The sequence below is a fragment of the Podarcis pityusensis genome, assembly GCF_964106645.2.
Source record: "Podarcis pityusensis genome assembly, chromosome: 3".
Classification (NCBI taxonomy): Eukaryota; Metazoa; Chordata; class Lepidosauria; order Squamata; family Lacertidae; genus Podarcis; species Podarcis pityusensis.
Window position 1 is genome coordinate 79,979,383 of NC_138026.1, and position 15,308 is coordinate 79,994,690.

General features: G+C 41.5%; 1 protein-coding gene and 1 long non-coding RNA gene across 4 annotated transcripts in view; one reads left to right on the forward strand and one right to left on the reverse strand.

Moving 5' to 3' along the window:
* Nucleotides 1-15,308, reverse strand: part of LOC308472691 — a 156,614-nt gene that overhangs the window by 93,316 nt on the left and 47,990 nt on the right. The window lies entirely within an intron of this gene.
* KIF26B (kinesin family member 26B) overlaps nucleotides 1-15,308 on the forward strand; it is a 280,373-nt gene that overhangs the window by 14,905 nt on the left and 250,160 nt on the right. Inside the window, exon 1 of one of the 3 annotated variants that reach the window (XM_080997598.1) lies at nucleotides 6,613-6,714. The exons of the other annotated variants lie outside the window; for them this stretch is intronic. The gene's annotated coding sequence lies outside the window, so the exon portion shown is untranslated. Of the gene's footprint in view, nucleotides 1-6,612; nucleotides 6,715-15,308 lie in introns of those variants that run through there. 3 annotated transcript variants of the gene reach the window in all.

Genomic DNA, 15,308 nt, shown 5'->3' on the forward strand with positions numbered 1-15,308 from the left:
CCCAGTATGCCACAACTTAGTGTGTCAAGCAAAAGCAGCCAGTGTGTTTGGGGGTGGCTGGAGGAAGACATCATTGGGAGATGAGGCTGATACTCATCTGTATTCAATATTTTCACTATGCTAAGAGCTAAGGTGCATTTTTAACTGCTTCTAAAGAACCATTCTTGAAAATGTATTGTTGGAAGTATATTACACCCATTTACCTCAGGGAGGAGATTTGTGCAGGACTCTGGAGTGTGCTGTAGGGTTCATGTATCCTATTTGGGAAAGGAGACTCCTTCATTACAGTTCTTTAATCGCATTCTTTCCCTCCACAAACATTATGTTGTGGATCTGGTTGGCTGCAGGTGTTGTGTGCATGTTTTTCAAAATGCCTAGCCTATGATCAGTTATGAGGTTCTCTTTGGGAATGTTTGAGAATTCTGGTTGCTTAGTCCAGATCTCAAAGAACCTAATAGTGTTTCTTCATATTGTGTTACTGTTTTAGGGTACAACTTTCAGATCTCCTTAGGGAGAAAAAGTGGGATAAAACTGGTTTTAAATAAATATGCTTCTTAAATAACCACATTTTGCTTCACAAGAAAGAGAATTTGTGGTGTTTGCCTTGTGGGTTAAGGAGAGAGTTTTATATATGTGTTGAAGAACTATTCCATAACAATTTCTCCTCTGTTAAAAAAAATAAAAGATCATCCATCCTAAATATGGGTCAGCACATTGTACTGGGCAGGCTGCCCAAATCAGCGGATTGTTAGAGCCAGAGTAGCTTTGTGTACAGAGGAAAGAAAACCGTTCACACAGACTCAGCCGCATCAGCAGTCTAATACCCTGGATTATTTTTGGAACATCAGATAATTGGGATAGTTCCAAACACAAAACTGAACAGCTTGTCGTGGTTTTCTGTGCAGAGCCCTAGACTACTGTACGTCCTGCATTTTTATTCAGGCCTGGTTTCAGCAATTTGTAATGTGTGACTGTCACAAATGTCAGAAGTGTATGACCTGTCATATATAATGTGCTGGTATGAAATCTGTTGGCTTTTAGAACTAGGAATCTTCACCGCCTCTGTATTACAGAGCTATGCACTGACATATTCTGTGATCAGATGCCACAGGATAAACAGAAATGGATTGTTTATTCTTTGTACAGAACTCCACCACATGTATCTCCCCCTTCTTCCTTATTAGAAAGCACATTTCTTTGGGTGAAGGTTTGCAATATGCTGGTCATCTAACGTTGGCTCTGATAGACTCATCAACACCAATCTATACATTTAGAAAAAGCATACTGTACTTGGGACCACGCCACTTTTAAATGTAAGCAAGGAGTTCATGTTTGAATTCTTTTCCATGTCAAACCCCCCCCCTTTGTACACAGAGAAATAAACATGTCAGAGAAGGATTGGTTGGACGGATATGTTTGCTTATTTATGTTAGAGCATTTAATTATGAGATTCCCCCCATTCTGAAGTAGCAGTCGTAGGAGAAATGTCTGTTTTTTAACACCTGAATCAGGCCCATACTATTTGCTTGTACTATGTTTGACAATATTAAAAATACAGTGGTATCTCGGGTTACAGACGCTTCAGGTTACAGACTCCACTAACCCAGAAATAGTACCTCGGGTTAAGAACTTTGCTTCAGGATGAGAACAGAAATCACATGGTGGCGGCACGGTGACGGCGGGAGGTCCCATTAGCTAAAGTGGTACCTCAGGTTAAGAACAGTTTCAGCTTAAGAACGGACCTCCAGAACAAATTAAGTTCTTAACCCGAGGTACCACTGTACTCAGTTTTCCCTTTTCAGTGCTCTGTTACTTTAAAGTGACAGCAGCTAATATCATCAGCCAGCTTTAGCTAAACCAAACCATTTTTTCCAACCAGATTTCAGAGGTTGGCTCAAAAGCCCCTTTCTCTCCCATCCATCACAGAGGATGCCTCACCCCTGCAGCCCCAATATGTACTGGTGCTGTAGAGCCATCCCACCTCTTAGATGCTATATTGCCAGAACAAAAGCTATTGCTCTTCATTTGTCTACTCATCTCTCTGCTTGCTTAACAGTGGCTGGCAAGAAGAAACAATAAAAGCCCATTCTGCAGCAAATTGGAAGTCATGACTCATGTGTTTCTCATTCTCTAATGAATGTTATTATCAGTTAACAAGTTCTCTAAATCAGGTTAATATTGGTGGTATCACTCCCAGTTGTCCCACTGGAAGAATTAGCACTCTCTTTCAACATTGCGGAGTGAACATTAGAGTCTTAAGAGGGGAGGTGGTGGGGTTATCCAAACTTTGGCACTATTTAAGGCAAATGTACCAATAAAACTAGGGGTAATTTTAGTATACTTCTCTGTCCTCGCTTCCCTTTCTCAAGCCTTTTCATGCTGTGCTTTCAAAAAGGAACCCCTCCCATCAGTCAAAGGCCGTTTCTGAAGACTACTTGGAAACTGCCGCTAGTTCAGTTTATAGATGTTAGGTTACTAACTGGGAAAGCAGCTTTCTTCCAATTGAAGCACAGAGTGTTTGAGGACTGGGACATTTACAGGGAAACCAAAATGCTTATTTACTAAGCTATTGTACTATCAATTTTACTGTATGCTTGTGAAACATGGACCACTTATAAACGCCATCTCCAACTCCTCGAAAGATTCCATCAACGGTATCTCCGAAAATTTTTACACATCACTTGGGAAGACAGGCGAACTAATGTCAGTGTACTGGAAGAAGCAAAGATCACCAGGGTCAAAGCAGTGATTCTTCAACATCAACTTTGTTGGACTGGTCATGTTGTTTGGATGCCTTATTATCATCTTCCAAAGCAACTACTCTATTCCCAACTCAAGAATGGAAAGCGAAATACTGGTGGATAACAAAAGAGATTTAAAGACTCTCTCAAGGCAAATCTTAAAAAAATGTAGTATAAGTACTGATAACTGGGAAACACTGGTCTGTGAGTGCTGCAACTGGAGAACAGTCTTTACCAAAGGTATCATGGACTTTGAAGAAGCACGAACTCAGGGTGAAAAGGAGAAACGTGCTAAGAGGAAGGCACGTTGGACAAACCCTCACCATGATCAACTCCCACTCAGAAACCTATGTCTCCAGTGTGGAAGGACATGTGGATCCAGAATTGGTCTCCACAGTCACTTACAGACTCACTGTTAAGACCGTGTTTATGGAAAGACAATCTTACTTGGCTACGAGTGATTGCCAAAGAAGAAGAAAAGAGGAAGGCTAACTGGGATTGGCTGTCGGAAACATATTTTTAGGTTGTGAAATGCCCTGAGATCTTACAGATATAGTGTGGTATTATTATTATTATTATTATTATTATTATTATTATTATTATTAGTGCCTGTGTGGTAGGAGATGGGTCACAGAAGTCTGATATTGCCACTTGGGTCACCTAGCCCTGGGCCCATCCCTCCCTCACTGAACCATCTTGCTCCCCCACCCTTTGGCTGGGTGATGGCTACGCCTAGGGGTTGGACTGGTTAGAGCAAACTAGGCCTATCACCCCACCAAAAAGTTCTGTGGGAAGGGATGGTTCAGGACTGGCTAGTGTTTGCTAAAGGAAAGGCTTCTTTCCTCTGCTCTGCTCCTAGGCCATAAAAGAGGGCTTGTGGCCGGGGTTGAACTTGTTGTTTTTGCTGCCTTGCTTCAGTAAAAAAGTTCAGGAAGACTTCACAGGATAGGGTGATTGGAAGACGTCTGTGCTGGATGGAATGGCAGTGGCTTTTCAATAAACACTAAAAAGCTGAGTCCTGCCTTCAGACATGGCAACCTTGTGGAGCTGAGTTCCAGTTCTTCCAGGTGAGGATTGTGCCATCTTGTGAGAATAAGATGCTGGACTAGATCCAGGAGGATCTTCTCATGCTCTTATGTCTTGGTGGGAGGAGTCCTGGGATCCTGGCAGTGGGGGAGCCATGTGCTCTTTGCCTGGGGCAATGCAGACCACCACCTTCGAATGCAACCTAAAATGGCAGTAACCTGTTATGCCTCACCTTATTGACTCATGTTCCATTTCCTGCCCTTATAATTGCCCAAGTCCTCTTGTGTTCTGAATATTTAAACAAAACTGAGTGATGAATTGGAGGGAGTGGCTGGACTGAGGGAAAGACAGTCCCTGAAGCATCTTGCAAGGTAGCAGTATTGTTTTTCTTTTTAAAGACTGTGTGCCTATATGCAAGCAGTTTCTGTCGGTGAGTAAACACATTAAGCTAGCTAATGCATATTTGTGATTGTAATATACTTAAGGTTCTTAACCATAATACGCTTATTAAAATATGGCTATAATTTTGCTAATAGAAAGCAGCAACATGATTTATGAGTAATGACACAATTCATTCCCATCCTCCAACATATTTAATATTTATGTGAAAATTTCTGTATTCAATTACATCTAAATTCCTAGCATTTTAACAGTGGCCTATTCTATGGAAGGTATGCACAATACATTTTGTACAGAGTGACGTTCAAAAATAAGCTTTATGCAAAGGGTCTTTTACAGCGTGACACTATGTGGATTTAGGAGGAAGAAACACCCATCATACTAAATGGGGCTTACATCCTGGTAGATCATAGTAATTATTTCTGAATTTGCATCTGTACATGGCAGATGCAAATCTTACCCCTCTTTTGCACTTTTTTGGGGTGATGTATTTCCTCTCCCTCTTTTTTCTTCTTTTTTGGCAATTTGTAAGTGGCCAGGATTTAAGTGGATCTTAAAATTTGACTTACCCTGTTTGTACCACTGCCATGAGTAAAGGGTTTCCTGTAGCCTGCGTGTGGGTGTCTAATCCAGCCCTAACATAGAATGTACTGGGAAAAACTTAGGGTGTATTGTATTTCATAATGTCTGTGAATGCATCAGCATTTGTGGTCATTATAACTATGTTTTATCTACTTATTTTGATAGTTCTACCCCACCTTTTGGTCCCTTTCCCATGTTGAAATGCAGATTCTCCTATTCAGTTTTCTGACAAGCTGCTTCTGAAGGTCAGGGATGGTGCTTAGAGAGTATTAGGGTTGCCATATTTCAAAAAGTAAAATTCCTGATACCTGCAAAGTTGCTGAGCTTTTTGGAGGAAACCTAACCCAAAAATAGTGATTTTAAGCTTCTTGAGCTGTTTCCGCTGCATCTGGGTTTCCCCTGACATTTTGATAATTGGGCAAAATTCCCCCAAAGCCTTTTTTACACCTGAAAACCAGGACATGTCAGGAATTTTCCTGACGTATGGCAAGTCTAGGGAATGTCATCTGATGTAGTGCAAGGAGCTATCATTGGAAACAAATGTCCCATTGTACATGCAGAAAAGGATGAAAGAGCACAAACCAATATTTGGATTTCAGCCCTATTGTCATAGATTTAGACTGGTGCTGGTGCACCTTTTCCAAACGCATTACCCTTTATATTCCTTGAATCTTTGCAAAATTCTTGGGGTTAGTACCGGTAATTGACAGCATGTATCATTTAGAAAGGAACAAACTGGTGTAAGCAGAGAACAACTTCACTGGGAGACATTACACACATGGCAATATCACGTAGGTGATTGTGTTATTATACCAGACATTAGAACTTATGCACGGCTTGGCTGTTTTTGTTGATGAATTTATTCAGAGCTTTTTTTAGCTGGAACTCGTCGGAACTCAGTTCTGGCACCTCTCAGGTGGACGCCATTATCATTCTAAGAGAATGAGGGAGGCATTCGTGGTGTGTTCCGGCACCTCTTTTTCTAGAAAAATAGCACTGAATTTATTATTGTTTTTTGCTTTTGGAATATGGAGGCCGAGAGAGCCAGCCCTGATGTGTTTTATGTACGGATATAGAGGGGGCCTTGAAAACCTTGTAGTTCAAGGAGATAAGAAAGATGAAGCAAGAGAATAATAGTGGGCAGAAAATGACAAGCCCAAGTTCAGATATCAGGTCACCCCAGGTGGGATTGGTTCCTTATGCGTTCAACTCCCTGATACATGACCCAACCACTGGGCTGGATTGTCTGATATTAACAGCTTTGTCTGCTGCTGATGCAGCAGTTAAATAATGGATGTTGGTGCTTGAGTGCTCCCCTGTAGCTCTGTGTCTCTGTGTATTGCCTGTTTAATATTCCATTTCAGTTTAACCAAAGATGAAGCATCTAAAATGCCTATATCTTTCAGGAGTCATTTGCACTGAGCTGAATTCTTGTGATGGTTCTTTTTAAAACACTGAATTGTACATCAATACAAAGGGAATATAAGGAAGAAGGGACAAGGATATGTGCATATGAGAGAGAGAGGGAGAGGGTTGGGGTGGGGGAAAGAGATTAAAAAACAACAACATAGTCTGTATTTTTGGGGGTCCCTTTTTATCAGCACAACAACAAAGTGTCTACTCTTCCTTCTACCCTCACTGAATCACAGTAGTTTGGATCACTGCAATAGGCATGTAGCAGGAAAGCCAAGATAAGGGCTCTTTTTTGTGGCTGAATTTCAAGGGCTGGAGAGGATTGTGTGGGAAGCCAGGGCAGAAGCAGTGCTGTTGAGGAACTAGTGTATAGTAATGCAAGTGGATGACACTGATAAATTGCTCCCCTAAGCCAGCATCTGCAGCAAATTGTCAGACTGAGACGAGTTCCCGGCATACCCTATTCCTCTGTGTGAATGAAATCTCAGTTGAACCATTATTTACCCATCTACCTGTGAAATGTGGGAGGATAGGATTCATTGCCCTATTGCAGGTTTGATTTGATTTTGCTTTAATATGCTCTCTGTGTGCGTGTGTGTTGTGTATCTGTTCCTATCTATATCTATATATCTTTGTGTGTTTGTGTGTGTGTATGTTGCCTTCTCCAGTGATGGATAGTGACTAGCCTGTTTCTGATTAGCAACATAGCTCTTTGGGAAAAGAAAAAAGGCTAAGTGGTTTTCTGAGTAAAGTACTGACTTTCCAAGGTCTGGAATCCTGTTTCCACTAAATGAAATGAATTTAATAGTCTTGACTTTGTTCTTTGTAGCTGAAGGAATGCACAGTTAAGCAACTACTTAGTATACTTTCAAGGCTCCCCCTTCCCCACCTCCCCAGCATACCAAGAACTGAAAAAAGAAATATATATATATATATATATATATATATATATATATATATGGGGGGGGGAAGAGAGTGAGAGTGTTCACTGTCAGGGCTCATCCAAACTTCTGCTTGTCTCATGCCTAGGGCAGTCTGAGCAATTTCCCCCTTGTCCTGCTCTTTTCCCAAGGAAAACCCACTCTTTAGTACTAAATGGAGCAAACGTCAATCCAATGTGCTGTTTGCTCCAATTCAATGCTAAAGAGCAGGTTTTCCCTGGGGCTGCGGAAAGCAGCGGGACAAGAGGAAGCATAGATAAGCCCCCCCCCCCAGTATCCTCCATTTACTGGACATATGTAAAAAAAATACCATTTTTTTCTGAAAAGCTGCATTTTCTTTCCTAGTCTTCTCCTTGATTAACAATGAGCATTTGCACAGGAAAAATCCCAACAGTCACAAGACTGATCACTCACCCTCGGTTAAAAAAAAGTACAGCTGGAGTCTTAAAGTTTTGCTATATCCTAGTGTTCCATAGCCACTTTGAAATAGATTTAAATCCAGTTCTTCTACAAAGAACCAAAACATCAAACCCAAACTCCATGCAATTGCTGCATTTTTTTTTAAAATCTGCTAGAAATAACTAATGGATGATGACTTAACCAGTATCAAAAATTAGATCTTGTAAAATGTCTGGAAGATGCTTAGGTTCAGACTTTGTTGGATACACATGAGAAGAGAGTTCTCCAACACATATGTATATCCTCTGATAGGTTATTTTTGTGATGTATTTTCTACACAAATAGTTCCAGCTGATCCAACAAGCAATCTATATAAGGAATAATGCTGCCACTCAGGAGTGGAGGTTCTCAAACGTTCTACCCCAAGGGCTTACTTGAAATGGCTGAAAATTTACTGAGGCTCAATGATTGTGCAGGGGCACAGCCAGTCACAAAATGGTGGCAGAGCCAGGGATAAGCAGTTGCTGACATCATTTACTACTGATACCTAATCCATCTTTGGAAATTGGCAAATTCTTTGCCATAGCATTTTCATGGTGGCAAGGAGTTCCACAGCTCTGCTTCCTAAAGCTAAGTCCAAACATTTGCTGGATTCAGCCTCTCCATTTTAGGCAGAATTTGCTGATTTGGAAGCTCTAAAGGGAGAATATTTTTTCTTGTATAGTTTCCCTTCCCACCTTTACATACCTATCAAAGTATTTTTTCCCCTTTTACCCATCTCCTGTAATTTCTTCTTTTCTCCTTTGACATTCTGCTTGTGCCATATTACCCCTCATAAACTGCTGTTTTCTTTTATCCCTTCTACTTGTTCCGTTCACACTCACTTCTTGCGTATATAACAGCTTTCTTACCCTTTCCTTTCTATTTCCACTGTATTTATTTATTCATAAATATTAATTTTGCCTCACTTTCTAATTTCCCTCAGCAACTCATTTGGCGCTTTTCCCTGAGAGGAGAAAGACCTTCCCTCTCCCCTGAACTCCTCTGTCTCCTGGACACCCTTCCTCAGCATGTAAGGAGTTACTGCTGTCAGCGCTGGTCCAACCAAACGACACTGGCGTGGCTAAGGGGGCAAGGCAGACCAGTGGGGAGGCAGTGGGCAGTCTGTGGCACTGAGTGCCGCCTGAAAGTGGCTGTTGCTAGATTTCTCCTGGCCAGGACACCTGGGTGGTGCTTGACCCACTGCTTGAGAAACACTGTTGGAGAGCAAAGCCCAGCAGCAAATGAGAAGTAGCCTGAGGGGAAGAAAGCAATCAGCTGACAAATATTACTGCTTGGGGAAGGAATGGAATGAGGAAGGAGAGTGGAAGTTAATTTGATAGGAGGAAATAGTCATTTTACCAATGCAGTCTAGCATTGATCTCTTGATAGGTCTCCTCTGACTTGCACCATAGTGCTCCATCCTGAGTTAGTTGTGGCCTGGGATGAATCCTTGCTTGTTAAATGCACCTTAATATTTCCTGTTGTACTAAATAATACAGCAGTGGGTATTCTGGGCTCCTACTCTTGTCGTTACTTATTATTTTACAGCCAGCCTGTATCTCCTCAAAGATCAAAGGGCTAAGGCTACGCTTGACATCATATAAATGCTAATAATCTGTATTGCGAAGAGTAGTAAGGGGAGCTTTGTCCCCTTCTGATGAATAGTTTCTTCAAGTATTGTCTAGTTATCTATCATGGTTGTTCACACTGTAGCCTCTTTTGTAGAAGATGGATTAAAATTCTTCATAGTTTTATTGCGTGCTGTCTCTGGCAACTGGTGTCTAATGTATGTTGTTTAGCTGATCAATTCTTCTTTTATCCCCTTTGCTTCATAGTTTGGCTCCTGCTTTTTTAAATGAATTTTTAAATTCAGGGAGGAGGATGTTGGTGATGTGGCAATTACAGTGAGAACTTCCCATTTTGTTTTCTTATGCTTATATGGCCTTTAACAAAATATTGGGGACAGAGAGTATGTGCACTTCAAAGCGAAAGGGGCGGAAATCAAACTCCATGCAAGTCCAGTCCTCATTTATCCAACTAAAGGGGGAAAAGGGCAGTGGCAGTGAATGTTGAGAGTGCAGTCATATGTGAAGGACATCTGTATATTGGCTGAAGTCATGAGGAAGCCCAGGCATCCCTTTATCACAGCATGGTGATGGGTCCTGTCAGGATGGCTCAGGCATGTTAGAGCAATCAAAACATGAGAGGCCCTAATTTGCTACAACCCTCCTACTTTCTGTACATACTGCAGTTTCTTTTCCTCAAAACATGTGCACTAAAAACTTTAAACCTCTTTTCTTTTGTCTGCTAACTAATAGCTCACCTGGATAGGATTGCCCCTGGCTCTGTGAATGTAGCAATTAAGTCTAACCCCTAAGACAGCCGCCTGCTGTGTTGCCTGGCAGCCTGCATTTATAGGAGCTGATAAAACAGAGAACAGCCCAGGATTGTCTTGCTTTTGAGCTTGCCATACAGATGTGAAGGACAGATGCTCATCTGCTCTTGAGGTGACGAAACAACTCTGAGATGTAGGAATCAAATTTCTAGTTTTGCTGTGAGTGGTGAAAACTCGAATGGATGTTCAGCCTGTTCAGGGTTCTTTGTGTGGCTGTTCCTGTAGTTCCACTTTTTTTGCTTTAAAAAAAGGGTGAATGGTAATTCGTTACGGTCTTTTCTGTGTTGTCTGTTATTAAAAAAACCTGAACGGTGCATATTTTATCTGCACAGTGAAGGACTTCCAGAGCATTTAGATAACCAGATGTTCTAGCAAACAAAAGAAATCTCTACAGGGGCTACATCTGAGAGCATGCATGCGTATATAAGCCCCACTGATTTAATCATCAAACAGTTAATTGACATGGGGCATGCACTGAATTCAGAAAAGCGGAGTTCTCAGATAACTGAAATAGTTCTGTACTATGATGTATCATCCAGTTTGCACCCAGCACCTGAAAATAAGTGGTGTACTTGCCACAATTTACCCTGAGTTAGGTGTAATTAGCTCTATTGATTTCAATAACATCTTAATTAAGGATATCTGACCATGTACAGGTAACTCACATCTTTTGATTATTACACTTACCATCTTGACTGTGAGTCCTGGAAGTCCTGCTCCCTGCCTTGCAGGCCTTTCCCACCTGGCTTGGGATGGTGGGGCCTTGACTGACATCAGCTACAAAAGCTGAGGCTGCTGAACAGACTCTTGGGTTAGGGTCCTGCTTAGAGGTTTTGTTGGGTGTGTGTTGTTGTTGCTTTTAATGATTTTTTTTGGGTATATTTTAGCTCTTAATATGATTTGTGTGGAAATTGCAATTTGGTTGTGTACTTCTTGATGTTTTATGTATTGTTTATGAGGGCTTTTGTTATGTTTGTAATTACGGGCCACTCATGTGACCAATGCAAGATTGTGGCCCCAGAAAAAGCACTTTTTTCAGGGTGAAATTGCGGGGCCCAAAACGAACATCATTCTCTCATGTGAAAAAATGGGATGTTGCAGTTTTCCCAGGACAGTTGAGAGCTATGTTCTTAGCCACCACAATTTAAAAGCTAAGAAATTGGGGGAGGGGATTCTCTTTATTCATGTGTGTTTGTTTTCTGTGTTTTCTGTCCCAATAATTTGTGATTAGAAGTCAATATATGTGAAGGTATGTACTTTAAAAAAGATAACTTATAAAATCATAGAATTGTAGAGTTGGAAGGGACCCAAGGATCATGTACCGGTAGTCCAAGCCTTCAATGCAGGAATCTCAGCTAAAGCATCCATGACAGATGGCCATCCAACTTGTATTGCTTATATTGAATAGGCTTGTGCAGCACATTCCAAAACCAAAATCTCTCAGCACTTTAGAACTCCCAGCCGGAGCCAGCAGGAAGCATCAAAGGTGTGAAATAAGGGCTTCTGCGTTTCATCCTGAACACATTGCACTGTCGAAGATGAGGCAGGTTGTTTTCTTAGTCAATCTCTGTAGAGAACAAAAATGGGTCTTGGGCCTTTATTGGATTGCGCATACTCTTATTAACTCAGGATAATGATAGTTTCTCTGAAAACTGAATAATCACGAGAGGTGATGCATTGCTAGTACACATGTAGTTCCCAGGAGAAATGGGCAGAAGCTTTGGGGTTGTGTAATGTCCTTACACAGGCCTCTTAATGCCTTTGTTTATGGCTGCGTATCTCTAGTAACAAATTTAAGGGAAATAAGAGCAGAGTCTCAGGGCTGTCCTTAAACACTTTACTGCCTGAGGCAAAGGACAAGAGGGTGCCCCATTCCATGTACAGTTCCATGAAGCTGAATTTTACTTCAGCACTGATGATAGGACCGCATCCGGCACTGCAGGCTGGCTGGGGGGGGGGGCACAGGACAGGTTGTGTTGCGCAGACATCTCTAACTGAGGAGAATGGTTGGGGCTCAGAAAGAACAACCAAGGGGCTGCCATTGATGTGCTGTCAGCATCTGCTGCCAAAGGCAGTTACCTCATTCTTGTCTCATTGTAGGGCTGGCCATGCATATTATTTTAATGATGAAGAGCCCGTGGAAGAAGTGTGTGTGATATCTCTGAATGCAAAAACACTCTGATGTGCCATGAGAGCCAGTGTGGTGTAGTGGTTAGAGTCTGATGTAGATTGAAGGATCACTGCAGTTATACCCGAAGTTGTAGCTGGGGGGGGGGGCAGAGAAGAAGGGCTTTTGTTTTTTGCTTTTGTTTTTCAAAAGGAATGTTAGGTTGCGAGTCTTTTTACCAGTGAAGATAGAAAGAAAACTGTAGAGGCAGCATTCTAAATGCGACTCTGCTCAATAAAAAGCAAATCTCTTCCTGTCCTACAGTTTTTTGGCCAATGACTACAAAGACACTGGGATGTATTGGACTGCATTTCTGGCTTGCAGATAAATTCCTTTGGTTTTGTTGCTTTTCTTCCCAGCAGGCCATACATATGGGTTCCAGTATACCCTTAGGCCTCCTCACCACTAAATTTCCAACAGAATGTTCGACCAGCATGTTGGAAGATTCAGCTGCCAGTCATCCAATATGCCATTTTTAAAAAAATGGTTAGAAACTTTGCCTTTGATGTAGTGTGTGATTAAGTCCTGATTGTGCATTTGTCTGTAAGAGAGCAATGCTCCTTTCCTTGGCTATTGTAACAAATACTTACAATGATTGTGATGAGTATAAAGAAAAGGAATCTACTTGGACATTTACTGTACCCTAATAGTACCTATTATTCAGGACCTATGTGTAGATAAACAGGGACCGCTTACCAGCGGGAAGGTAAACGGCGTTCCGTGTGCTGCGCTGGCTCGCCAGATGCAGCTTGTCACGCTGGCCACGTGACCCGGAAGTGTCTGCGGACAGCGCTGGCTTCCGGCCTATAGAGTGAGATGAGCGCACAACCCTAGAGCCTGTCAAGACTGGCCTGTACGGGCAGGGGTACCTTTACCTTTTTATGTAGGGACATATAGCACTATATATAGGGTGCTGTAAAATTTCCATGACTCTGATTGGACTTTGCATTTACACTCTTTCATGGAATCTAATTAGATGTACAGATTTTTTTTGGACTTCCAGGTTGGCGCCTCTGGCAATGGCGGATTTCCTCCGATCGGGAGGAATCTGCTCCGTGGAAAACAGGGTCTGAACCGCCACGGCGAGGCTGAGACCCATCAAAAACCACAGGCGGGAGAAGCCTGTGGACGTGGGATTCGGCTGGCACCTTTGGGCCCCCCCTACTTGCGGGGAAACCCGGTTTCGGGGATCCAGAGCGACGTGGGGTGAGTGGCGCGGTGCTTTGAATCGACTGCTTCTTTCACGGAGTGAAGCCGCATTGCTGTTGCTGGAGAGCGCTGACCTTTTCCTGTGGACAATTGGATTTTAAACAACTGCCCGTGAGTAGAACGGAAAATTGGATTAAGAATTTTTTTAATTTGGCACTGAAGCGGGAAGGTCTAAACAGGAAGTCCACCTTCCGCTTTTTGTAGATAGATTGAAGCAAAGACACGGCAAGCTAGAGTTTAGAAAGTCGTCTGTAAAGGACCAAAATTTCATCATTTAAAATTACTGAACCCCCCTTGGAAGCAGGAGAAGAGGGGGGAACCCTTTTTAGACTGTTTAAAAAGGAAAAGAGAGTAAAGAAAGGCAATTTTCCACCGTCTTGAACCTGGGAGCGGGGTGTCAGGACAGACGTTCTGGGGAAGTTCATTGACTATGGACAAACGTTTTTGACAGATAGTTAAAAGAAGAGAAACATATTGATTCCATTGTTCCCCTTCGCATTTAAAAGGAACAAAATATTAACAAAATATCCGAAAAAGGAAAACTTTGTTGCTAGATCTGCTTTTTTTTTTTTAAAAAAAAGATGGATACAAAAAGAAATTGTTTCCCCTAGAGGGAGCTTGTGAAACTGTTTTTAAAACCGAACTGGGGAGCTTTGCAGCTGTAATAGATTAAGATCGTGGGACCAGACTTTGACCTTGAACAAGAATGTACTCGGAGGCTCTGATGTTTGCCTTTTACAAGACAAGTGCTTTATTGGAACAGTTACATGAGAAGATGGATTTGATGACTGTTGCGATCGGAAATTTTGGACAGACAGTGGGTACCTATATAGAACCCACTCAGGAATTAATCCAGGAATGTGCTTTGACAGATGAGATGAAGGAGGAGGCTGTTGTTGGACCCCGGGTGGCAGAGATGGAGGGAGCTGTGGCCCAGCAGGAACATGAGCTGTTGGATTTGACGAATGAACCTGGAAAAAGTCAGATTTGGAGAGATGGAGTTCTGGTTGGCTTGGAGATGGGGGGCTGGATGGACCCCCCTATGCAGGGATGTTTTGATTTTTCAAGTCTGGCTTTGGGCTGGGGGGAGCTCGGAGTTGTGGGGGCCCTTAACTTTGGAGGGGCCTTGAAACATGCCTTCAAATACCACGTGGATTTCGGTGTTGACTATGGAAAAGGGGCTGACCTATCTAGAAGGGACAAAAATATTGTCAAGCTGGAGTCTCCCCGAGTGAAAGGAGCAGAAGACAAAGTAAAGTACAGGTATAAATATGAAGAAGATCTGCGGAAGGGACATGGAAGAGACTTAAGAGCCTCGGACATAAGGTCACCAGGTTGATGGACTAGATGGATGTGATAGAAAGGATTGACAAAACCCGAGACCAGGAAAAAGAGACGATGGATGAAGATCGGAAGAAAGTTTTAAAAATTCATTTAGAAAAGTATTGTAAAATTAATGAGTATTAGAAAAATGTTGGAATGAAATTATTGGGCTTTAGCAGAAATGTTAAAAAGAATTATGTAAGAATATGTAATGGTTAAAAGAATTTGGTATAAATAAGATATAAGTTTTAAGTTTTAGGACTTTTTATGGTAAGATAAGGTTAAAATAGATTAAGGTAATTTAATGACAGAATATTGTGAAAGATAGAAAGGATTTGCTGAGATAATTAATAACTAGAATACAAAAAAGGGAGGTGTGAGAAGGTCGATGAAATAAGGTAATGACAGTTAAGGATTTGGGAATATTGGATTTGTTTTTAAATTTTTTGTTTATTTTTGCTTTTTGCTTTTGATGTATTGTGTTTTTTGTTTTTGACTTTGGTTTTTATTGTTTTGTATTGTTTAATTGTTACTTTTATCTGCTTTTTTCTTTTTTTTTCTATTGGTTTTTCCTGCTTATCTCTTTGTAACCTTAAAATTCTCAATAAATATCATTTTTTTAAAAAAAAATGTACAGATTTTTCAGGTTGCTTAAGGATTTTTCTGCCTGC